General features: G+C 40.6%; 1 protein-coding gene and 86 non-coding genes across 87 annotated transcripts in view; 86 read left to right on the top strand and 1 right to left on the bottom strand.

Moving 5' to 3' along the window:
* Positions 1-17,309, bottom strand: part of LOC103042003 (cadherin-4) — a 626,601-nt gene that overhangs the window by 572,936 nt on the left and 36,356 nt on the right. The window lies entirely within an intron of this gene.
* On the top strand, positions 92-162 carry trnag-ccc (transfer RNA glycine (anticodon CCC)). The gene has a single exon. It is a non-coding gene; the product is annotated as a tRNA-Gly (tRNA).
* Positions 246-318, top strand: trnar-ucg (transfer RNA arginine (anticodon UCG)). The gene has a single exon. It is a non-coding gene; the product is annotated as a tRNA-Arg (tRNA).
* trnar-ucg (transfer RNA arginine (anticodon UCG)) lies at positions 413-485 on the top strand. The gene has a single exon. It is a non-coding gene; the product is annotated as a tRNA-Arg (tRNA).
* Positions 619-689, top strand: trnar-ccg (transfer RNA arginine (anticodon CCG)). The gene has a single exon. It is a non-coding gene; the product is annotated as a tRNA-Arg (tRNA).
* On the top strand, positions 772-844 carry trnar-ucg (transfer RNA arginine (anticodon UCG)). The gene has a single exon. It is a non-coding gene; the product is annotated as a tRNA-Arg (tRNA).
* On the top strand, positions 939-1,011 carry trnar-ucg (transfer RNA arginine (anticodon UCG)). The gene has a single exon. It is a non-coding gene; the product is annotated as a tRNA-Arg (tRNA).
* Positions 1,106-1,178, top strand: trnar-ucg (transfer RNA arginine (anticodon UCG)). Its single transcript has one exon. It is a non-coding gene; the product is annotated as a tRNA-Arg (tRNA).
* Positions 1,312-1,382, top strand: trnag-ccc (transfer RNA glycine (anticodon CCC)). The gene has a single exon. It is a non-coding gene; the product is annotated as a tRNA-Gly (tRNA).
* Positions 1,465-1,537, top strand: trnar-ucg (transfer RNA arginine (anticodon UCG)). The gene has a single exon. It is a non-coding gene; the product is annotated as a tRNA-Arg (tRNA).
* Positions 1,670-1,740, top strand: trnae-cuc (transfer RNA glutamic acid (anticodon CUC)). The gene has a single exon. It is a non-coding gene; the product is annotated as a tRNA-Glu (tRNA).
* Positions 1,824-1,896, top strand: trnar-ucg (transfer RNA arginine (anticodon UCG)). The gene has a single exon. It is a non-coding gene; the product is annotated as a tRNA-Arg (tRNA).
* Positions 2,157-2,229, top strand: trnar-ucg (transfer RNA arginine (anticodon UCG)). Its single transcript has one exon. It is a non-coding gene; the product is annotated as a tRNA-Arg (tRNA).
* Positions 2,324-2,396, top strand: trnar-ucg (transfer RNA arginine (anticodon UCG)). The gene has a single exon. It is a non-coding gene; the product is annotated as a tRNA-Arg (tRNA).
* trnag-ccc (transfer RNA glycine (anticodon CCC)) lies at positions 2,529-2,599 on the top strand. The gene has a single exon. It is a non-coding gene; the product is annotated as a tRNA-Gly (tRNA).
* On the top strand, positions 2,680-2,752 carry trnar-ucg (transfer RNA arginine (anticodon UCG)). Its single transcript has one exon. It is a non-coding gene; the product is annotated as a tRNA-Arg (tRNA).
* Positions 2,847-2,919, top strand: trnar-ucg (transfer RNA arginine (anticodon UCG)). Its single transcript has one exon. It is a non-coding gene; the product is annotated as a tRNA-Arg (tRNA).
* Positions 3,053-3,123, top strand: trnag-ccc (transfer RNA glycine (anticodon CCC)). Its single transcript has one exon. It is a non-coding gene; the product is annotated as a tRNA-Gly (tRNA).
* On the top strand, positions 3,208-3,280 carry trnar-ucg (transfer RNA arginine (anticodon UCG)). Its single transcript has one exon. It is a non-coding gene; the product is annotated as a tRNA-Arg (tRNA).
* Positions 3,413-3,483, top strand: trnag-ccc (transfer RNA glycine (anticodon CCC)). The gene has a single exon. It is a non-coding gene; the product is annotated as a tRNA-Gly (tRNA).
* trnar-ucg (transfer RNA arginine (anticodon UCG)) lies at positions 3,566-3,638 on the top strand. The gene has a single exon. It is a non-coding gene; the product is annotated as a tRNA-Arg (tRNA).
* On the top strand, positions 3,772-3,842 carry trnag-ccc (transfer RNA glycine (anticodon CCC)). The gene has a single exon. It is a non-coding gene; the product is annotated as a tRNA-Gly (tRNA).
* Positions 3,926-3,998, top strand: trnar-ucg (transfer RNA arginine (anticodon UCG)). The gene has a single exon. It is a non-coding gene; the product is annotated as a tRNA-Arg (tRNA).
* trnar-ucg (transfer RNA arginine (anticodon UCG)) lies at positions 4,093-4,165 on the top strand. The gene has a single exon. It is a non-coding gene; the product is annotated as a tRNA-Arg (tRNA).
* trnag-ccc (transfer RNA glycine (anticodon CCC)) lies at positions 4,298-4,368 on the top strand. The gene has a single exon. It is a non-coding gene; the product is annotated as a tRNA-Gly (tRNA).
* On the top strand, positions 4,450-4,522 carry trnar-ucg (transfer RNA arginine (anticodon UCG)). The gene has a single exon. It is a non-coding gene; the product is annotated as a tRNA-Arg (tRNA).
* On the top strand, positions 4,617-4,689 carry trnar-ucg (transfer RNA arginine (anticodon UCG)). Its single transcript has one exon. It is a non-coding gene; the product is annotated as a tRNA-Arg (tRNA).
* On the top strand, positions 4,823-4,893 carry trnag-ccc (transfer RNA glycine (anticodon CCC)). Its single transcript has one exon. It is a non-coding gene; the product is annotated as a tRNA-Gly (tRNA).
* Positions 4,977-5,049, top strand: trnar-ucg (transfer RNA arginine (anticodon UCG)). Its single transcript has one exon. It is a non-coding gene; the product is annotated as a tRNA-Arg (tRNA).
* On the top strand, positions 5,183-5,253 carry trnag-ccc (transfer RNA glycine (anticodon CCC)). The gene has a single exon. It is a non-coding gene; the product is annotated as a tRNA-Gly (tRNA).
* Positions 5,337-5,409, top strand: trnar-ucg (transfer RNA arginine (anticodon UCG)). The gene has a single exon. It is a non-coding gene; the product is annotated as a tRNA-Arg (tRNA).
* Positions 5,504-5,576, top strand: trnar-ucg (transfer RNA arginine (anticodon UCG)). Its single transcript has one exon. It is a non-coding gene; the product is annotated as a tRNA-Arg (tRNA).
* On the top strand, positions 5,709-5,779 carry trnag-ccc (transfer RNA glycine (anticodon CCC)). Its single transcript has one exon. It is a non-coding gene; the product is annotated as a tRNA-Gly (tRNA).
* On the top strand, positions 5,861-5,933 carry trnar-ucg (transfer RNA arginine (anticodon UCG)). Its single transcript has one exon. It is a non-coding gene; the product is annotated as a tRNA-Arg (tRNA).
* Positions 6,028-6,100, top strand: trnar-ucg (transfer RNA arginine (anticodon UCG)). The gene has a single exon. It is a non-coding gene; the product is annotated as a tRNA-Arg (tRNA).
* On the top strand, positions 6,234-6,304 carry trnag-ccc (transfer RNA glycine (anticodon CCC)). Its single transcript has one exon. It is a non-coding gene; the product is annotated as a tRNA-Gly (tRNA).
* Positions 6,389-6,461, top strand: trnar-ucg (transfer RNA arginine (anticodon UCG)). The gene has a single exon. It is a non-coding gene; the product is annotated as a tRNA-Arg (tRNA).
* Positions 6,594-6,664, top strand: trnag-ccc (transfer RNA glycine (anticodon CCC)). Its single transcript has one exon. It is a non-coding gene; the product is annotated as a tRNA-Gly (tRNA).
* trnar-ucg (transfer RNA arginine (anticodon UCG)) lies at positions 6,749-6,821 on the top strand. Its single transcript has one exon. It is a non-coding gene; the product is annotated as a tRNA-Arg (tRNA).
* On the top strand, positions 6,916-6,988 carry trnar-ucg (transfer RNA arginine (anticodon UCG)). The gene has a single exon. It is a non-coding gene; the product is annotated as a tRNA-Arg (tRNA).
* Positions 7,083-7,155, top strand: trnar-ucg (transfer RNA arginine (anticodon UCG)). Its single transcript has one exon. It is a non-coding gene; the product is annotated as a tRNA-Arg (tRNA).
* On the top strand, positions 7,289-7,359 carry trnag-ccc (transfer RNA glycine (anticodon CCC)). The gene has a single exon. It is a non-coding gene; the product is annotated as a tRNA-Gly (tRNA).
* trnar-ucg (transfer RNA arginine (anticodon UCG)) lies at positions 7,443-7,515 on the top strand. Its single transcript has one exon. It is a non-coding gene; the product is annotated as a tRNA-Arg (tRNA).
* On the top strand, positions 7,610-7,682 carry trnar-ucg (transfer RNA arginine (anticodon UCG)). The gene has a single exon. It is a non-coding gene; the product is annotated as a tRNA-Arg (tRNA).
* Positions 7,816-7,886, top strand: trnag-ccc (transfer RNA glycine (anticodon CCC)). Its single transcript has one exon. It is a non-coding gene; the product is annotated as a tRNA-Gly (tRNA).
* Positions 7,968-8,040, top strand: trnar-ucg (transfer RNA arginine (anticodon UCG)). Its single transcript has one exon. It is a non-coding gene; the product is annotated as a tRNA-Arg (tRNA).
* Positions 8,135-8,207, top strand: trnar-ucg (transfer RNA arginine (anticodon UCG)). The gene has a single exon. It is a non-coding gene; the product is annotated as a tRNA-Arg (tRNA).
* Positions 8,302-8,374, top strand: trnar-ucg (transfer RNA arginine (anticodon UCG)). The gene has a single exon. It is a non-coding gene; the product is annotated as a tRNA-Arg (tRNA).
* On the top strand, positions 8,508-8,578 carry trnag-ccc (transfer RNA glycine (anticodon CCC)). Its single transcript has one exon. It is a non-coding gene; the product is annotated as a tRNA-Gly (tRNA).
* Positions 8,662-8,734, top strand: trnar-ucg (transfer RNA arginine (anticodon UCG)). Its single transcript has one exon. It is a non-coding gene; the product is annotated as a tRNA-Arg (tRNA).
* Positions 9,035-9,105, top strand: trnag-ccc (transfer RNA glycine (anticodon CCC)). The gene has a single exon. It is a non-coding gene; the product is annotated as a tRNA-Gly (tRNA).
* Positions 9,189-9,261, top strand: trnar-ucg (transfer RNA arginine (anticodon UCG)). Its single transcript has one exon. It is a non-coding gene; the product is annotated as a tRNA-Arg (tRNA).
* trnag-ccc (transfer RNA glycine (anticodon CCC)) lies at positions 9,394-9,464 on the top strand. The gene has a single exon. It is a non-coding gene; the product is annotated as a tRNA-Gly (tRNA).
* trnar-ucg (transfer RNA arginine (anticodon UCG)) lies at positions 9,548-9,620 on the top strand. The gene has a single exon. It is a non-coding gene; the product is annotated as a tRNA-Arg (tRNA).
* On the top strand, positions 9,715-9,787 carry trnar-ucg (transfer RNA arginine (anticodon UCG)). The gene has a single exon. It is a non-coding gene; the product is annotated as a tRNA-Arg (tRNA).
* Positions 10,073-10,145, top strand: trnar-ucg (transfer RNA arginine (anticodon UCG)). Its single transcript has one exon. It is a non-coding gene; the product is annotated as a tRNA-Arg (tRNA).
* On the top strand, positions 10,240-10,312 carry trnar-ucg (transfer RNA arginine (anticodon UCG)). Its single transcript has one exon. It is a non-coding gene; the product is annotated as a tRNA-Arg (tRNA).
* trnar-ucg (transfer RNA arginine (anticodon UCG)) lies at positions 10,407-10,479 on the top strand. The gene has a single exon. It is a non-coding gene; the product is annotated as a tRNA-Arg (tRNA).
* Positions 10,613-10,683, top strand: trnag-ccc (transfer RNA glycine (anticodon CCC)). Its single transcript has one exon. It is a non-coding gene; the product is annotated as a tRNA-Gly (tRNA).
* On the top strand, positions 10,767-10,839 carry trnar-ucg (transfer RNA arginine (anticodon UCG)). The gene has a single exon. It is a non-coding gene; the product is annotated as a tRNA-Arg (tRNA).
* Positions 10,934-11,006, top strand: trnar-ucg (transfer RNA arginine (anticodon UCG)). The gene has a single exon. It is a non-coding gene; the product is annotated as a tRNA-Arg (tRNA).
* Positions 11,140-11,210, top strand: trnag-ccc (transfer RNA glycine (anticodon CCC)). The gene has a single exon. It is a non-coding gene; the product is annotated as a tRNA-Gly (tRNA).
* Positions 11,292-11,364, top strand: trnar-ucg (transfer RNA arginine (anticodon UCG)). The gene has a single exon. It is a non-coding gene; the product is annotated as a tRNA-Arg (tRNA).
* trnar-ucg (transfer RNA arginine (anticodon UCG)) lies at positions 11,459-11,531 on the top strand. The gene has a single exon. It is a non-coding gene; the product is annotated as a tRNA-Arg (tRNA).
* trnar-ucg (transfer RNA arginine (anticodon UCG)) lies at positions 11,626-11,698 on the top strand. Its single transcript has one exon. It is a non-coding gene; the product is annotated as a tRNA-Arg (tRNA).
* Positions 11,832-11,902, top strand: trnag-ccc (transfer RNA glycine (anticodon CCC)). The gene has a single exon. It is a non-coding gene; the product is annotated as a tRNA-Gly (tRNA).
* Positions 11,986-12,058, top strand: trnar-ucg (transfer RNA arginine (anticodon UCG)). The gene has a single exon. It is a non-coding gene; the product is annotated as a tRNA-Arg (tRNA).
* trnag-ccc (transfer RNA glycine (anticodon CCC)) lies at positions 12,191-12,261 on the top strand. The gene has a single exon. It is a non-coding gene; the product is annotated as a tRNA-Gly (tRNA).
* Positions 12,345-12,417, top strand: trnar-ucg (transfer RNA arginine (anticodon UCG)). Its single transcript has one exon. It is a non-coding gene; the product is annotated as a tRNA-Arg (tRNA).
* trnar-ucg (transfer RNA arginine (anticodon UCG)) lies at positions 12,512-12,584 on the top strand. The gene has a single exon. It is a non-coding gene; the product is annotated as a tRNA-Arg (tRNA).
* Positions 12,718-12,788, top strand: trnag-ccc (transfer RNA glycine (anticodon CCC)). The gene has a single exon. It is a non-coding gene; the product is annotated as a tRNA-Gly (tRNA).
* trnar-ucg (transfer RNA arginine (anticodon UCG)) lies at positions 12,870-12,942 on the top strand. The gene has a single exon. It is a non-coding gene; the product is annotated as a tRNA-Arg (tRNA).
* Positions 13,037-13,109, top strand: trnar-ucg (transfer RNA arginine (anticodon UCG)). The gene has a single exon. It is a non-coding gene; the product is annotated as a tRNA-Arg (tRNA).
* Positions 13,204-13,276, top strand: trnar-ucg (transfer RNA arginine (anticodon UCG)). The gene has a single exon. It is a non-coding gene; the product is annotated as a tRNA-Arg (tRNA).
* On the top strand, positions 13,409-13,479 carry trnag-ccc (transfer RNA glycine (anticodon CCC)). The gene has a single exon. It is a non-coding gene; the product is annotated as a tRNA-Gly (tRNA).
* Positions 13,562-13,634, top strand: trnar-ucg (transfer RNA arginine (anticodon UCG)). The gene has a single exon. It is a non-coding gene; the product is annotated as a tRNA-Arg (tRNA).
* On the top strand, positions 13,729-13,801 carry trnar-ucg (transfer RNA arginine (anticodon UCG)). Its single transcript has one exon. It is a non-coding gene; the product is annotated as a tRNA-Arg (tRNA).
* On the top strand, positions 13,934-14,004 carry trnag-ccc (transfer RNA glycine (anticodon CCC)). Its single transcript has one exon. It is a non-coding gene; the product is annotated as a tRNA-Gly (tRNA).
* Positions 14,088-14,160, top strand: trnar-ucg (transfer RNA arginine (anticodon UCG)). Its single transcript has one exon. It is a non-coding gene; the product is annotated as a tRNA-Arg (tRNA).
* trnar-ucg (transfer RNA arginine (anticodon UCG)) lies at positions 14,255-14,327 on the top strand. Its single transcript has one exon. It is a non-coding gene; the product is annotated as a tRNA-Arg (tRNA).
* Positions 14,421-14,493, top strand: trnar-ucg (transfer RNA arginine (anticodon UCG)). Its single transcript has one exon. It is a non-coding gene; the product is annotated as a tRNA-Arg (tRNA).
* trnar-ucg (transfer RNA arginine (anticodon UCG)) lies at positions 16,298-16,370 on the top strand. Its single transcript has one exon. It is a non-coding gene; the product is annotated as a tRNA-Arg (tRNA).
* Positions 16,465-16,537, top strand: trnar-ucg (transfer RNA arginine (anticodon UCG)). Its single transcript has one exon. It is a non-coding gene; the product is annotated as a tRNA-Arg (tRNA).
* Positions 16,670-16,740, top strand: trnag-ccc (transfer RNA glycine (anticodon CCC)). The gene has a single exon. It is a non-coding gene; the product is annotated as a tRNA-Gly (tRNA).
* Positions 16,810-16,882, top strand: trnar-ucg (transfer RNA arginine (anticodon UCG)). The gene has a single exon. It is a non-coding gene; the product is annotated as a tRNA-Arg (tRNA).
* Positions 16,976-17,048, top strand: trnar-ucg (transfer RNA arginine (anticodon UCG)). Its single transcript has one exon. It is a non-coding gene; the product is annotated as a tRNA-Arg (tRNA).
* Positions 17,143-17,215, top strand: trnal-uag (transfer RNA leucine (anticodon UAG)). Its single transcript has one exon. It is a non-coding gene; the product is annotated as a tRNA-Leu (tRNA).

The following is a 17,309-nucleotide window of genomic DNA, read 5'->3' as shown; positions in this document are numbered from 1 at the left end:
GCAAAAAGGCCTTTGTGTGAAATCAGAGATCTGCATTTGAACGCTTCGGAGAAAGTCCACCCCTTTTAAATTTGAAACTAGCAGTCTGTCAGCGCTAATGGTGTAGTGGTATCATGCAAGATTCCCATTCTTGCGACCCGGGTTCGATTCCTGGTTAGAGCATCTTTAAGGCTTTCTTACTTTTATTTCTTACATTTCTTAAATTGATAAAAAAAATAATAATAATAAAAACAAGCAAATTTGCAGGCCTAGTGGCCTAATGGATAAGGCATCAGCCTTCGGAGCTGAGGATTGTGGGTTCGAGTCCCATCTGGGTCACACTATGCGTGATAGTTATCCATTTGGATCTTTATTGCAGCTTACTTTATCGTGATTCTATCTATTTATAACCTTAAAAACAAAGACATTTTAAGGCCCAGTGGCCTAATGGATAAGGCATCAGCCTTCGGAGCTGAGGATTGTGGGTTCGAGTCCCATCTGGGTCATGATATGCTAGCAGGCAAAGATAGTTTCATGCTTTTCTTTTTGCAAAAAGGCCTTTGTGTGAAATCAGAGATCTGCATTTGAATGCTTTGGAGAAAGTCCAACCCTTTTAATTTTGAAACTAACAGTCTGCCAGCGCTAATGGTGTAGTGGTATCATGCAAGATTCCGATTCTTGCGACCCGGGTTCGATTCCCGGTTAGCGCATCTTTAAGGCTTTCTTACATTTATTTCTTACATTTCTTACATTGATAAAAAAATAATAATAATAAGAACTAGCAATTTTGCAGGCCCAGTGGCCTAATGGATAAGGCATCAGCCTTCGGAGCTGAGGATTGTGGGTTCGAGTCCCATCTGGGTCACGCTATGCGTGGTAGTTAACCATTTGGCTGTTTATTGCACCTTACTGTATTGTGATTCTATCTAGTTATAACATTAAAAACATAAAAGTTACAAGGCTCAGTGGCCTAATGGATAAGGCATCAGCCTTCGGAGCTGAGGATTGTGGTTTCGAGTCCCATCTGGGTCACGCTATGCGTGGTAGTTAACCATTTGGCTGTTTATTGCACCTTACTGTATTGTGATTATATCTATTTATAACATTAAAAACATAAAAGTTACAAGGCCCAGTGGCCTAATGGATAAGGCATCAGCCTTCGGAGCTGAGGATTGTGGGTTCGAGTCCCATCTGGGTCACAATATGCTTGCAGGCAAAGATTGTTCCATGCTTTTTTTTTTGCAAAAAGGCCTTTGTGTGAAATCAGAGATCTGCATTTGAATGCTTTGGAGAAAGTCCAACCCTTTTAATTTTGAAACTAACAGTCTGTCAGCGCTAATGGTGTAGTGGTATCATGCAAGATTCCCATTCTTGCGACCCGGGTTCGATTCCCGGTTAGCGCATCTTTAAGGCTTTCTTACATTTATTTCTTACATTTCTTAAATTGATAAAAAAAAAATAATAATAAAAACGAGCAAATTTGCAGGCCTAGTGGCCTAATGGATAAGGCATCAGCCTTCGGAGCTGAGGATTGTGGGTTCGAGTCCCATCTGGGTCACGATGTGCTTGCAGGCAAAGATTGTTCCATGCTTTTTTTTTGCAAAAAGGCCTTTGTGTGAAATCAGAGATCTGCATTTGAATGCTTTGGAGAAAGTCCAACCCTTTTAATTTTGAAACTAGCAGTCTGTCAGCGCTAATGGTGTGGTGGTATCATGCAAGATTCTCATTCTTGCGACCCGGGTTCGATTCCCGGTTAGCGCATCTTTAAGGCTTCCTTATATTTATTTCTCACATTTCTTACATTGATCAAAAAAAAAATAATAATAAAAACGAGCAAGTTTGCAGGCCTAGTGACCTAATGGATAAGGCATCAGCCTTCGGAGCTGAGGATTGTGGGTTCGAGTCCCATCTGGGTCACGATATGCTTGCAGGCAAAGATTGTTCCATGCTTTTTTTTTGCAAAAAGGCCTTTGTGTGAAATTAGAGATCTGCATTTGAATGCTTTGGAGAAAGTCCAACCCTTTTAATTTTGAAACTAGCAGTCTGTCAGCGCTAATGGTGTAGTGGTATCATGCAAGATTCCCGGTTAGCGCATCTTTAAGGCTTCCTTACATTTATTTCTCACATTTCTTACATTGATCAAAAAAAAAATAATAATAAAAACGAGCAAGTTTGCAGTCCTAGTGGCCTAATGGATAAGGCATCAGCCTTCGGAGCTGAGGATTGTGGGTTCGAGTCCCATCTGGGTCACACTATGCGTGATAGTTATCCATTTGGATCTTTATTGCAGCTTACTTTATCGTGGTTCTATCTATTTATAACGTTAAAAACATAAACATTTTAAGGCCCAGTGGCCTAATGGATAAGGCATCAGCCTTCGGAGCTGAGGATTGTGGGTTCGAGTCCCATCTGGGTCACGATATGCTTGCAGGCAAAGATTGTTCCATGCTTTTTTTTTGCAAAAAGGCCTTTGTGTGAAATCAGAGATCTGCATTTGAATGCTTTGGAGAAAGTCCAACCCTTTTAATTTTGAAACTAGCAGTCTGTCAGCGCTAATGGTGTAGTGGTATCATGCAAGATTCCCATTCTTGCGACCCGGGTTCGATTCCCGTTTAGCGCATCTTTAAGGCTTTCTTACATTTATTTCTTACATTTCTTACATTGATAAAAAAAATAATAATAAAAACGAGCGAATTTGCAGGCCCAGTGGCCTAATGGATAAGGCATCAGCCTTCGGAGCTGAGGATTGTGGGTTCGAGTCCCATCTGGGTCACACTATGCGTGATAGTTATCCATCTGGATCTTTATTGCAGCTTACTTTATCGTGGTTCTATCTATTTATAACGTTAAAAACATAAACATTTTAAGGCCCAGTGGCCTAATGGATAAGGCATCAGCCTTCGGAGCTGAGGATTGTGGGTTCGAGTCCCATCTGGGTCACGATATGCTTGCAGGCAAAGATTGTTCCATGCTTTTTTTTTTGCAAAAAGGCCTTTGTGTGAAATCAGAGATCTGCATTTGAATGCTTTGGAGAAAGTCCAACCCTTTTAATTTTGAAACTAGCAGTCTGTCAGCGCTAATGGTGTGGTGGTATCATGCAAGATTCCCATTCTTGCGACCCGGGTTCGATTCCCGGTTAGCGCATCTTTAAGGCTTCCTTATATTTATTTCTCACATTTCTTACATTGATCAAAAAAAAAAAAAATAATAAAAAAGAGCAAGATTGCAGGCCTAGTGGCCTAATGGATAAGGCATCAGCCTTCGGAGCTGAGGATTGTGGGTTCGAGTCCCATCTGGGTCACGATATGCTTGCAGGCAAAGATTGTTCCATGCTTTTTTTTTGCAAAAAGGCCTTTGTGTGAAATCAGAGATCTGCATTTGAATGCTTTGGAGAAAGTCCAACCCTTTTAATTTTGAAACTAACAGTCTGTCAGCGCTAATGGTGTAGTGGTATCATGCAAGATTCCCATTCTTGCGACCCGGGTTCGATTCCCGGTTAGCGCTTCTTTAAGGCTTTCTTACATTTATTTCTTACATTTCTTAAATTGATAAAAAAAAAATAATAATAAAAACGAGCAAATTTGCAGGCCTAGTGGCCTAATGGATAAGGCATCAGCCTTCGGAGCTGAGGATTGTGGGTTCGAGTCCCATCTGGGTCACGATATGCTTGCAGGCAAAGATTGTTCCATGCTTTGTTTTTTGCAAAAAGGCCTTTGTGTGAAATCAGAGATCTGCATTTGAATGCTTTGGAGAAAGTCCAACCCTTTTAATTTTGAAACTAGCAGTCTGTCAGCGCTAATGGTGTAGTGGTATCATGCAAGATTCCCATTCTTGCGACCCGGGTTCGATTCCCGGTTAGCGCATCTTTAAGGCTTCCTTACATTTATTTCTCACATTTCTTACATTGATCAAAAAAAAAATAATAATAAAAACGAGCAAGTTTGCAGGCCTAGTGGCCTAATGGATAAGGCATCAGCCTTCGGAGCTGAGGATTGTGGGTTCGAGTCCCATCTGGGTCACACTATACATGATAGTTATCCATTTGGATCTTTATTGCAGCTTACTTTATCGTGATTCTATCTATTTATAACATTAAAAACATAAAAGTTACAAGGCCCAGTGGCCTAATGGATAAGGCATCAGCCTTCGGAGCTGAGGATTGTGGGTTCGAGTCCCATCTGGGTCACGATATGCTTGCAGGCAAAGATTGTTCCATGCTTTTTTTTTGCAAAAAGGCCTTTGTGTGAAATCAGAGAACTCCATTTGAATGCTTTGGAGAAAGTCCAACCCTTTTAATTTTGAAACTAGCAGTCTGTCAGCGCTAATGGTGTAGTGGTATCATGCAAGATTCCCATTCTTGCGACCCGGGTTCGATTCCCGTTTAGCGCATCTTTAAGGCTTTCTTACATTTATTTCTTACATTTCTTACATTGATAAAAAAAAATAATAATAAAAACTAGCAAATTTGCAGGCCCAGTGGCTTAATGGATAAGGCATCAGCCTTCGGAGCTGAGGATTGTGGGTTCGAGTCCCATCTGGGTCACGCTATGCGTGGTAGTTAACCATTTGGCTGTTTATTGCACCTTACTGTATTGTGATTCTATCCATTTATAACATTAAAAACATAAAAGTTACAAGGCCCAGTGGCCTAATGGATAAGGCATCAGCCTTCGGAGCTGAGGATTGTGGGTTCGAGTCCCATCTGGGTCACGATATGCTTGCAGGCAAAGATTGTTCCATGCTTTTTTTTTTGCAAAAAGGCCTTTGTGTGAAATCAGAGATCTGCATTTGAATGCTTTGGAGAAAGTCCAACCCTTTTAATTTTGAAACTAGCAGTCTGTCAGCGCTAATGGTGTGGTGGTATCATGCAAGATTCCCATTCTTGCGACCCGGGTTCGATTCCCGGTTAGCGCATCTTTAAGGCTTCCTTATATTTATTTCTCACATTTCTTACATTGATCAAAAAAAAAAAAATAATAAAAAAGAGCAAGATTGCAGGCCTAGTGGCCTAATGGATAAGGCATCAGCCTTCGGAGCTGAGGATTGTGGGTTCGAGTCCCATCTGGGTCACGATATGCTTGCAGGCAAAGATTGTTCCATGCTTTGTTTTTTGCAAAAAGGCCTTTGTGTGAAATCAGAGATCTGCATTTGAATGCTTTGGAGAAAGTCCAACCCTTTTAATTTTGAAACTAGCAGTCTGTCAGCGCTAATGGTGTAGTGGTATCATGCAAGATTCCCATTCTTGCGACCCGGGTTCGATTCCCGGTTAGCGCATCTTTAAGGCTTCCTTACATTTATTTCTCACATTTCTTACATTGATCAAAAAAAAAATAATAATAAAAACGAGCAAGTTTGCAGGCCTAGTGGCCTAATGGATAAGGCATCAGCCTTCGGAGCTGAGGATTGTGGGTTCGAGTCCCATCTGGGTCACACTATACATGATAGTTATCCATTTGGATCTTTATTGCAGCTTACTTTATCGTGATTCTATCTATTTATAACATTAAAAACATAAAAGTTACAAGGCCCAGTGGCCTAATGGATAAGGCATCAGCCTTCGGAGCTGAGGATTGTGGGTTCGAGTCCCATCTGGGTCACGATATGCTTGCAGGCAAAGATTGTTCCATGCTTTTTTTTTGCAAAAAGGCCTTTGTGTGAAATCAGAGAACTCCATTTGAATGCTTTGGAGAAAGTCCAACCCTTTTAATTTTGAAACTAGCAGTCTGTCAGCGCTAATGGTGTAGTGGTATCATGCAAGATTCCCATTCTTGCGACCCGGGTTCGATTCCCGTTTAGCGCATCTTTAAGGCTTTCTTACATTTATTTCTTACATTTCTTACATTGATAAAAAAAAATAATAATAAAAACTAGCAAATTTGCAGGCCCAGTGGCTTAATGGATAAGGCATCAGCCTTCGGAGCTGAGGATTGTGGGTTCGAGTCCCATCTGGGTCACGCTATGCGTGGTAGTTAACCATTTGGCTGTTTATTGCACCTTACTGTATTGTGATTCTATCCATTTATAACATTAAAAACATAAAAGTTACAAGGCCCAGTGGCCTAATGGATAAGGCATCAGCCTTCGGAGCTGAGGATTGTGGGTTCGAGTCCCATCTGGGTCACGATATGCTTGCAGGCAAAGATTGTTCCATGCTTTTTTTTTTGCAAAAAGGCCTTTGTGTGAAATCAGAGATCTGCATTTGAATGCTTTGGAGAAAGTCCAACCCTTTTAATTTTGAAACTAGCAGTCTGTCAGCGCTAATGGTGTGGTGGTATCATGCAAGATTCCCATTCTTGCGACCCGGGTTCGATTCCCGGTTAGCGCATCTTTAAGGCTTCCTTATATTTATTTCTCACATTTCTTACATTGATCAAAAAAAAAAAAAATAATAAAAAAGAGCAAGATTGCAGGCCTAGTGGCCTAATGGATAAGGCATCAGCCTTCGGAGCTGAGGATTGTGGGTTCGAGTCCCATCTGGGTCACGATATGCTTGCAGGCAAAGATTGTTCCATGCTTTTTTTTTGCAAAAAGGCCTTTGTGTGAAATCAGAGATCTGCATTTGAATGCTTTGGAGAAAGTCCAACCCTTTTAATTTTGAAACTAACAGTCTGTCAGCGCTAATGGTGTAGTGGTATCATGCAAGATTCCCATTCTTGCGACCCGGGTTCGATTCCCGGTTAGCGCTTCTTTAAGGCTTTCTTACATTTATTTCTCACATTTCTTAAATTGATAAAAAAAAAAAATAATAATAAAAACGAGCAAATTTGCAGGCCTAGTGGCCTAATGGATAAGGCATCAGCCTTCGGAGCTGAGGATTGTGGGTTCGAGTCCCATCTGGGTCACACTATGCGTGATAGTTATCCATTTGGATCTTTATTGCAGCTTACTTTATCGTGGTTCTATCTATTTATAACGTTAAAAACATAAACATTTTAAGGCCCAGTGGCCTAATGGATAAGGCATCAGCCTTCGGAGCTGAGGATTGTGGGTTCGAGTCCCATCTGGGTCACACTATGCGTGATAGTTATCCATTTGGATCTTTATTGCAGCTTACTTTATCGTGGTTCTATCTATTTATAACGTTAAAAACATAAACATTTTAAGGCCCAGTGGCCTAATGGATAAGGCATCAGCCTTCGGAGCTGAGGATTGTGGGTTCGAGTCCCATCTGGGTCACGATATGCTTGCAGGCAAAGATTATTCCATGCTTTTTTTTTTGCAAAAAGGCCTTTGTGTGAAATCAGAGATCTGCATTTGAATGCTTTGGAGAAAGTCCAACCCTTTTAATTTTGAAACTAGCAGTCTGTCAGCGCTAATGGTGTAGTGGTATCATGCAAGATTCCCATTCTTGCGACCCGGGTTCGATTCCCGGTTAGCGCATCTTTAAGGCTTCCTTACATTTATTTCTCACATTTCTTACATTGATCAATAAAAAAATAATAATAAAAACGAGCAAGTTTGCAGGCCTAGTGGCCTAATTGATAAGGCATCAGCCTTCGGAGCTGAGGATTGTGGGTTCGAGTCCCATCTGGGTCACACTATACATGATAGTTATCCATTTGGATCTTTATTGCAGCTTACTTTATCGTGATTCTATCTATTTATAACCTTAAAAACGTAAACATTTTAAGGCCCAGTGGCCTAATGGATAAGGCATCAGCCTTCGGAGCTGAGGATTGTGGGTTTGAGTCCCATCTGGGTCACGATATGCTAGCAGGCAAAGATTGTTTCATGCTTTTTTTTTTGCAAAAAGGCCTTTGTGTGAAATCAGAGATCTGCATTTGAATGCTTTGGAGAAAGTCCAACCCTTTTAATTTTGAAACTAGTAGTCTGTCAGCGCTAATGGTGTAGTGGTATCATGCAAGATTCCCATTCTTGCGACCCGGGTTCAATTCCCGTTTAGCGCATCTTTAAGGCTTTCTTACATTTATTTCTTACATTTCTTACATTGATAAAAAAAAATAATAATAAAAACTAGCAAATTTGCAGGCCCAGTGGCCTAATGGATAAGGCATCAGCCTTCGGAGCTGAGGATTGTGGGTTCGAGTCCCATCTGGGTCACGCTATGCGTGGTACTTAACCACTTGGCTGTTTATTGCACCTTACTGTATTGTGATTCTATCTATTTATAACGTTAAAAACATAAACATTTTAAGGCCCAGTGGCCTAATGGATAAGTCATCAGCCTTCGGAGCTGAGGATTGTGGGTTCGAGTCCCATCTGGGTCACACTATGCGTGATAGTTATCCATTTGGATCTTTATTGCAGCTTACTTTATTGTGATTCTATCTATTTATAACCTTAAAAACATAAACATTTTAAGGCCCAGTGGCCTAATGGATAAGCCATCAGCCTTCGGAGCTGAGGATTGTGGGTTCGAGTCCCATCTGGGTCACGATATGCTTGCAGGCAAAGATTGTTCCATGCTTTTTTTTTTGCAAAAAGGCCTTTGTGTGAAATCAGAGATCTGCATTTGAATGCTTTGGAGAAAGTCCAACCCTTTTAATTTTGAAACTAGCAGTCTGTCAGCGCTAATGGTGTAGTGGTATCATGCAAGATTCCCATTCTTGCGACCCGGGTTCGATTCCCGGTTAGCGCATCTTTAAGGCTTCCTTACATTTATTTCTCACATTTCTTACATTGATCAAAAAAAAAAAAATAATAAAAACAAGCAAGTTTGCAGGCCTAGTGGCCTAATGGATAAGGCATCAGCCTTCGGAGCTGAGGATTGTGGGTTCGAGTCCCATCTGGGTCACACTATACATGATAGTTATCCATTTGGATCTTTATTGCAGCTTACTTTATCGTGATTCTATCTATTTATAACCTTAAAAACGTAAACATTTTAAGGCCCAGTGGCCTAATGGATAAGGCATCAGCCTTCGGAGCTGAGGATTGTGGATTGGAGTCCCATCTGGGTCACGATATGCTAGCAGGCAAAGATTGTTTCATGCTTTTTTTTTTGCAAAAAGGCCTTTGTGTGAAATCAGAGATCTGCATTTGAATGCTTTGGAGAAAGTCCAACCCTTTTAATTTTGAAACTAGCAGTCTGTCAGCGCTAATGGTGTAGTGGTATCATGCAAGATTCCCATTCTTGCGACCCGGGTTCGATTCCCGGTTAGCGCATCTTTAAGGCTTCCTTACATTTATTTCTCACATTTCTTACATTGATCAAAAAAAAAATAATAATAAAAACTAGCAAGTTTGCAGGCCTAGTGGCCTAATGGATAAGGCATCAGCCTTCGGAGCTGAGGATTGTGGGTTCGAGTCCCATCTGGGTCACGATATGCTTGCAGGCAAAGATTGTTCCATGCTTTTTTTTTGCAAAAAGGCCTTTGTGTGAAATTAGAGATCTGCATTTGAATGCTTTGGAGAAAGTCCAACCCTTTTAATTTTGAAACTAGCAGTCTGTCAGCGCTAATGGTGTAGTGGTATCATGCAAGATTCCCATTCTTGCGACCCGGGTTCGATTCCCGGTTAGCGCATCTTTAAGGCTTCCTTACATTTATTCCTCACATTTCTTACATTGATCCAAAAAAAAAAAATAATAAAAACGAGCAAGTTTGCAGGCCAAGTGGCCTAATGGATAAGGCATCAGCCTTCGGAGCTGAGGATTGTGGGTTCGAGTCCCATCTGGGTCACACTATACATGATAGTTATCCACTTGGATCTTTATTGCAGCTTACTTTATCGTGATTGTATCTATTTATAACCTTAAAAACGTAAACATTTTAAGGCCCAGTGGCCTAATGGATAAGGCATCAGCCTTCGGAGCTGAGGATTGTGGGTTTGAGTCCCATCTGGGTCACGATATGCTAGCAGGCAAAGATTGTTTCATGCTTTTTTTTTTGCAAAAAGGCCTTTGTGTGAAATCAGAGATCTGCATTTGAAAGCTTTGGAGAAAGTCCAACCCTTTTAATTTTGAAACTAGCAGTCTGTCAGCGCTAACGGTGTAGTGGTATCATGCAAGATTCCCATTCTTGCGACCCGGGTTCGATTCCCATTTAGCGCATCTTTAAGGCTTTCTTACATTTATTTCTTACATTTCTTACATTGATAAAAAAAAATAATAATAAAAACTAGCAAATTTGCAGGCCCAGTGGCCTAATGGATAAGGCACCAGCCTTCGGAGCTGAGGATTGTGGGTTCGAGTCCCATCTGGGTCACGCTATGCGTGGTAGTTAACCATTTGGCTGTTTATTGCACCTTACTGTATTGTGATTCTATCTATTTATAACGTTAAAAACATAAACATTTTAAGGCCCAGTGGCCTAATGGATAAGGCATCAGCCTTCGGAGCTGAGGATTGTGGGTTCGAGTCCCATCTGGGTCACACTATGCGTGATAGTTATCCATTTGGATCTTTATTGCAGCTTACTTTATCGTGGTTCTATCTATTTATAACGTTAAAAACATAAACATTTTAAGGCCCAGTGGCCTAATGGATAAGGCATCAGCCTTCGGAGCTGAGGATTGTGGGTTCGAGTCCCATCTGGGTCACGATATGCTTGCAGGCAAAGATTATTCCATGCTTTTTTTTTTGCAAAAAGGCCTTTGTGTGAAATCAGAGATCTGCATTTGAATGCTTTGGAGAAAGTCCAACCCTTTTAATTTTGAAACTAGCAGTCTGTCAGCGCTAATGGTGTAGTGGTATCATGCAAGATTCCCATTCTTGCGACCCGGGTTCGATTCCCGGTTAGCGCATCTTTAAGGCTTCCTTACATTTATTTCTCACATTTCTTACATTGATCAATAAAAAAATAATAATAAAAACGAGCAAGTTTGCAGGCCTAGTGGCCTAATTGATAAGGCATCAGCCTTCGGAGCTGAGGATTGTGGGTTCGAGTCCCATCTGGGTCACACTATACATGATAGTTATCCATTTGGATCTTTATTGCAGCTTACTTTATCGTGATTCTATCTATTTATAACCTTAAAAACTTAAACATTTTAAGGCCCAGTGGCCTAATGGATAAGGCATCAGCCTTCGGAGCTGAGGATTGTGGGTTTGAGTCCCATCTGGGTCACGATATGCTAGCAGGCAAAGATTGTTTCATGCTTTTTTTTTTGCAAAAAGGCCTTTGTGTGAAATCAGAGATCTGCATTTGAATGCTTTGGAGAAAGTCCAACCCTTTTAATTTTGAATCTAGTAGTCTGTCAGCGCTAATGGTGTAGTGGTATCATGCAAGATTCCCATTCTTGCGACCCGGGTTCAATTCCCGTTTAGCGCATCTTTAAGGCTTTCTTACATTTATTTCTTACATTTCTTACATTGATAAAAAAAAATAATAATAAAAACTAGCAAATTTGCAGGCCCAGTGGCCTAATGGATAAGGCATCAGCCTTCGGAGCTGAGGATTGTGGGTTCGAGTCCCATCTGGGTCACGCTATGCGTGGTACTTAACCACTTGGCTGTTTATTGCACCTTACTGTATTGTGATTCTATCTATTTATAACGTTAAAAACATAAACATTTTAAGGCCCAGTGGCCTAATGGATAAGGCATCAGCCTTCGGAGCTGAGGATTGTGGGTTCGAGTCCCATCTGGGTCACACTATGCGTGATAGTTATCCATTTGGATCTTTATTGCAGCTTACTTTATTGTGATTCTATCTATTTATAACCTTAAAAACATAAACATTTTAAGGCCCAGTGGCCTAATGGATAAGCCATCAGCCTTCGGAGCTGAGGATTGTGGGTTCGAGTCCCATCTGGGTCACGATATGCTTGCAGGCAAAGATTGTTCCATGCTTTTTTTTTTGCAAAAAGGCCTTTGTGTGAAATCAGAGATCTGCATTTGAATGCTTTGGAGAAAGTCCAACCCTTTTAATTTTGAAACTAGCTGTCTGTCAGCGCTAATGGTGTAGTGGTATCATGCAAGATTCCCATTCTTGCGACCCGGGTTCGATTCCCGGTTAGCGCATCTTTAAGGCTTCCTTACATTTATTTCTCACATTTCTTACATTGATCAAAAAAAAAATAATAATAAAAACTAGCAAGTTTGCAGGCCTAGTGGCCTAATGGATAAGGCATCAGCCTTCGGAGCTGAGGATTGTGGGTTCGAGTCCCATCTGGGTCACGATATGCTTGCAGGCAAAGATTGTTCCATGCTTTTTTTTTGCAAAAAGGCCTTTGTGTGAAATTAGAGATCTGCATTTGAATGCTTTGGAGAAAGTCCAACCCTTTTAATTTTGAAACTAGCAGTCTGTCAGCGCTAATGGTGTAGTGGTATCATGCAAGATTCCCATTCTTGCGACCCGGGTTCGATTCCCGGTTAGCGCATCTTTAAGGCTTCCTTACATTTATTCCTCACATTTCTTACATTGATCCAAAAAAAAAAAATAATAAAAACGAGCAAGTTTGCAGGCCAAGTGGCCTAATGGATAAGGCATCAGCCTTCGGAGCTGAGGATTGTGGGTTCGAGTCCCATCTGGGTCACACTATACATGATAGTTATCCACTTGGATCTTTATTGCAGCTTACTTTATCGTGATTGTATCTATTTATAACCTTAAAAACGTAAACATTTTAAGGCCCAGTGGCCTAATGGATAAGGCATCAGCCTTCGGAGCTGAGGATTGTGGGTTTGAGTCCCATCTGGGTCACGATATGCTAGCAGGCAAAGATTGTTTCATGCTTTTTTTTTTGCAAAAAGGCCTTTGTGTGAAATCAGAGATCTGCATTTGAATGCTTTGGAGAAAGTCCAACCCTTTTAATTTTGAAACTAGCAGTCTGTCAGCGCTAATGGTGTAGTGGTATCATGCAAGATTCCCATTCTTGCGACCCGGGTTCGATTCCCATTTAGCGCATCTTTAAGGCTTTCTTACATTTATTTCTTACATTTCTTACATTGATAAAAAAAAATAATAATAAAAACTAGCAAATTTGCAGGCCCAGTGGCCTAATGGATAAGGCACCAGCCTTCGGAGCTGAGGATTGTGGGTTCGAGTCCCATCTGGGTCACGCTATGCGTGGTAGTTAACCATTTGGCTGTTTATTGCACCTTACTGTATTGTGATTCTATCTATTTATAACGTTAAAAACATAAACATTTTAAGGCCCAGTGGCCTAATGGATAAGGCATCAGCCTTCGGAGCTGAGGATTGTGGGTTCGAGTCCCATCTGGGTCACACTATGCGTGATAGTTATCCATTTGGATCTTTATTGCAGCTTACTTTATCGTGGTTCTATCTATTTATAACGTTAAAAACATAAACATTTTAAGGCCCAGTGGCCTAATGGATAAGGCATCAGCCTTCGGAGCTGAGGATTGTGGGTTCGAGTCCCATCTGGGTCACGATATGCTTGCAGGCAAAGATTGTTCCATGCTTTTTTTTTGCAAAAAGGCCTTTGTGTGAAATCAGAGATCTGCATTTGAATGCTTTGGAGAAAGTCCAACCCTTTTAATTTTGAAACTAGCAGTCTGTCAGCGCAAATGGTGTAGTGGTATCATGCAAGATTCCCATTCTTGCGACCCGGGTTCGATTCCCGGTTAGCGCATCTTTAAGGCTTTCTTACATTTATTTCTTACATTTCTTACATTGATCAAAAAAAAATAATAATAAAAACTTGCAAATTTGCAGGCCCAGTGGCCTAATGGATAAGGCATCAGCCTTCGGAGCTGAGGATTGTGGGTTCGAGTCCCATCTGGGTCACACTATGCGTGATAGTTATCCATTTGGATCTTTATTGCAGCTTACTTTATTGTGATTCTATCTATTTATAACGTTAAAAACAAAAAAATTTGAAGGCCCAGTTGCCTAATGGATAAGGCATCAGCCTTCGGAGCTGAGGATTGTGGGTTCGAGTCCCATCTGGGTCACGATATGCTTGCAGGCAAAGATTGTTCCATGCTTTTTTTTTGCAAAAAGGCCTATGTGTGAAATCAGAGATCTGCATTTGAATGCTTTGGAGAAAGTCCAACCCTTTTAATTTTGAAACTAGCGGTCTGTCAGCGTTAATGGTGTAGTGGTATCATGCAAGATTCCCATTCTTGCGACCCGGGTTCGATTCCCGGTTAGCGCATCTTTAAGGCTTTCTTACATTTATTTCTTACATTTCTTACATTGATCAAAAAAAAAATAAAAATAAAAACTAGCAAATTTGCAGGCCCAGTGGCCTAATGGATAAGGCATCAGCCTTCGGAGCTGAGAATTGTGGGTTCGAGTCCCATCTGGGTCACGCTATGCGTGGTAGTTATCCATTTGGATCTTTATTGCAGCTTACTTTATCGTGATTCTATCTATTTATAACGTTAAAAACGTAAACACTTTGAGGCCCAGTGGCCTAATGGATAAGGCATCAGCCTTCGGAGCTGAGGATTGTGGGTTCGAGTCCCATCTGGGTCACGCTATGCGTGGTAGTTATCCATTTGGATCTTTATTGCAGCTTACTTTATCGTGATTCTATCTATTTATAACGTTAAAAACGTAAACATTTTAGGCCCAGTGGCCTAATGGATAAGGCATCAGCCTTCGGAGCTGAGGATTGTGGGTTCGAGTCCCATCTGGGTCACACTATGCGTGATAGTTATCCATTTGGATCTTTATTGCAGCTTACTTTATTGTGATTCTATCTATTTATAACGTTAAAAACGAAAAAATTTGAAGGCCCAGTTGCCTAATGGATAAGGCATCAGCCTTAGGAGCTGAGGATTGTGGGTTCTAACGCCGTTACTTTTTTTCAGTAACGAGTAATCTAACTAATTACTATGACTGTAACTATAACGCCGTTACCATTTCCGACACCCCGTTACTGCACGTTACTTTAGCAGCTCTATGAACTTTTTTTTTTTATTTCGCTTTGCCCTGGTTAACCCCTCCTCTGTCCGGTGAACTTGAGCTTCTGGCCGCTGTGCCTGTGGTTTGGCGTGGTGAAGTGAGGCACAATTGTGACGATTTGCGTGCTCTAATCAATTCAGTGATTGCCGTGGACAACCCAAGTTCCGAATTAAGGACGTTAAGCTCTTTTTAGCTGCTCCGGTTTTTGTGGTGCTGCTGCTTTCTATTTTAGAGCTTAGATTCTCTGCCCGAATCCCACCTGACCTGAGGACCGACCCGAAATCAGGCTCCTATTTTTATTTTATATAAAGCTCTGGTGTGATAATCACAATGTTGCTAAGTAACCAATTATTATTGTTCACTAAAGCGAACGAAATAGCGAAAATTGAAAGTGAAAAACATTTGTGTTAACTGAATCTAATAAAAACGGCAATTAAAAGGAAAAACATAACTATCTCGAACTGTATTTTGTGTTTATAAAACTAACTAAAACGAACTGAAATTACTGATAGAATACCCTCATTTTTGTGTTTAATTTATTTATAAGCGCTGTTGTACAGCGGAGTTGTACAGCGGGAGTTGTTGTGCCGAGCGCGCGGCACTCGTGGTCCGTTAGTTCTTGTGTAAAGCGCTCGCGCTAGCAAGCCCACCCTAAAATGAACAGAAAAAATAAAAACAAAATAAAATTAAACTATAATAAAAATGAAAACTGTAATCACGTAGCTCTGGGCGCACGTGAACGCCTCCGCGTTTGACTTGCAGCATTGTGTGTAGCTGTTCTTAAAAATCATTTAAATTAAATAATAGTTCTATGCTTCTATGTTACAGTGTTAATTAACATAATTCTGATTATATTTCGCTCATTCAATCAGCCCGAAAACAGACAGTTTATGGGGCGGATCGGGTCAGGCTCATAATGACAGTTTATGGTTCGGGCTTGGGCAGAATGTGCACGGGCTCCGGCTGGGTCGGATTTTTTGGGCAGGATCTAAGCTCTATTCTCTTTTGGTGAAGCTGTTATATTAATACCATTTTAACGGGCATTAAATTGTTGTTTTTGTCCATTATTTTGTTTTATATATACATATTTCTTTTGAGTGTGGCTTGGTTTGTTAAATTTCATCCCCAGACGCGTTTTTCCGCTTTTTTCAGTATTACAAGTTTTAGTAATTTTCTTTGGTTGTGTGGAGAATTTCGTTTTATTTTTTTGAAATTCGTTAGATTATATTTTTGTCAACATTTTGGGTTTATTTTCGTTTGTTATTTTTTGTTATTTTTCTAATAATAATAGTAAATGCATAATTGATTTCCTTTTTTTGACGGGCGAATAATAAAAAGTAACGCGATAGTTACTTTTACTGGTAACTAATTACTTTTATAGTGGAGTAACTCCGTTAGTAACTCAGTTACTTTTTTGGAGAAGTAACGAGTAACTATAACTAATTACTTTTTCAAAGTAACGTGCCCAACACTGTTTATTTCTCACATTTCTTACATTGATCAAAAAAATAATAATAATAAAAACGAGCAAGTTTGCAGGCCTAGTGGCCTAATGGATAAGGCATCAGCCTTCGGAGCTGAGGATTGTGGGTTCGAGTCCCATCTGGGTCACACTATACATGATAGTTATCCATTTGGATCTTTATTGCAGCTTACTTTATCGTGATTCTATCTATTTATAGCGTTAAAAATGTAAACATTTTAAGGCCCAGTGGCCTAATGGATAAGGCATCAGCCTTCGGAGCTGAGGATTGTGGGTTTGAGTCCCATCAGGGTCACGATATGCTACCAGGCAAAGATTGTTCCGTGCTTTTTTTTTGCAAAAAGGCCTTTGTGTGAAATCAGAGATCTGCATTTGAATGCTTTGGAGAAAGTCCAACCCTTTTAATTTTGAAACTAGCAGTCTGTCAGCGCTAATGGTGTAGTGGTATCATGCAAGATTCCCATTCTTGCGACCCGGGTTCGATTCCCGGTTAGCGCATCTTTAAGGCTTTCTTACATTTCTTACATTGATCAAAAAAAAATAATAATAAAAACTAGCAAATTTGCAGGCCCAGTGGCCTAATGGATAAAGCATCAGCCTTCGGAGCTGAGGATTGTGGGTTCGAGTCCCATCTGGGTCACGCTATGCGTGGTAGTTAACCATTTGGCTGTTTATTGCACCTTACTGTATTGTGATTCTCTCTATTTATAACATTAAAAACATAAAGTTACAAGGCCCAGTGGCCTAATGGATAAGGCATCAGCCTTCGGAGCTGAGGATTGTGGGTTCGAGTCCCATCTGGGTCACACTGTGCGTGATAGTTATTCATTTAGATCTTTATTGCAGCTTACTTTATTGTGATTCTATCTGTTTATAACGTTAAAAACGAAAAAATTTGAAGGCCCAGTGGCCTAATGGATAAGGCATCAGCCTTAGGAGCTGAGGATTGTGGGTTCGAGTCCCATCTGGGTCACGATATGCTTGCAGGCAAAGATTGTTCCATGCTTTTTTTTTGCAAAAAGGCCTTTGTGTGAAATCAGAGATCTGCATTTGAATGCTTTGGAGAA

This window comes from Astyanax mexicanus, chromosome 13 (genome assembly GCF_023375975.1).
Source record: "Astyanax mexicanus isolate ESR-SI-001 chromosome 13, AstMex3_surface, whole genome shotgun sequence".
In the NCBI taxonomy this organism is placed as follows: domain Eukaryota; kingdom Metazoa; phylum Chordata; class Actinopteri; order Characiformes; family Acestrorhamphidae; genus Astyanax; species Astyanax mexicanus.
Note: the sequence above shows the minus strand (reverse complement) of the source record. Positions and strands in the feature narration are given on the sequence as shown.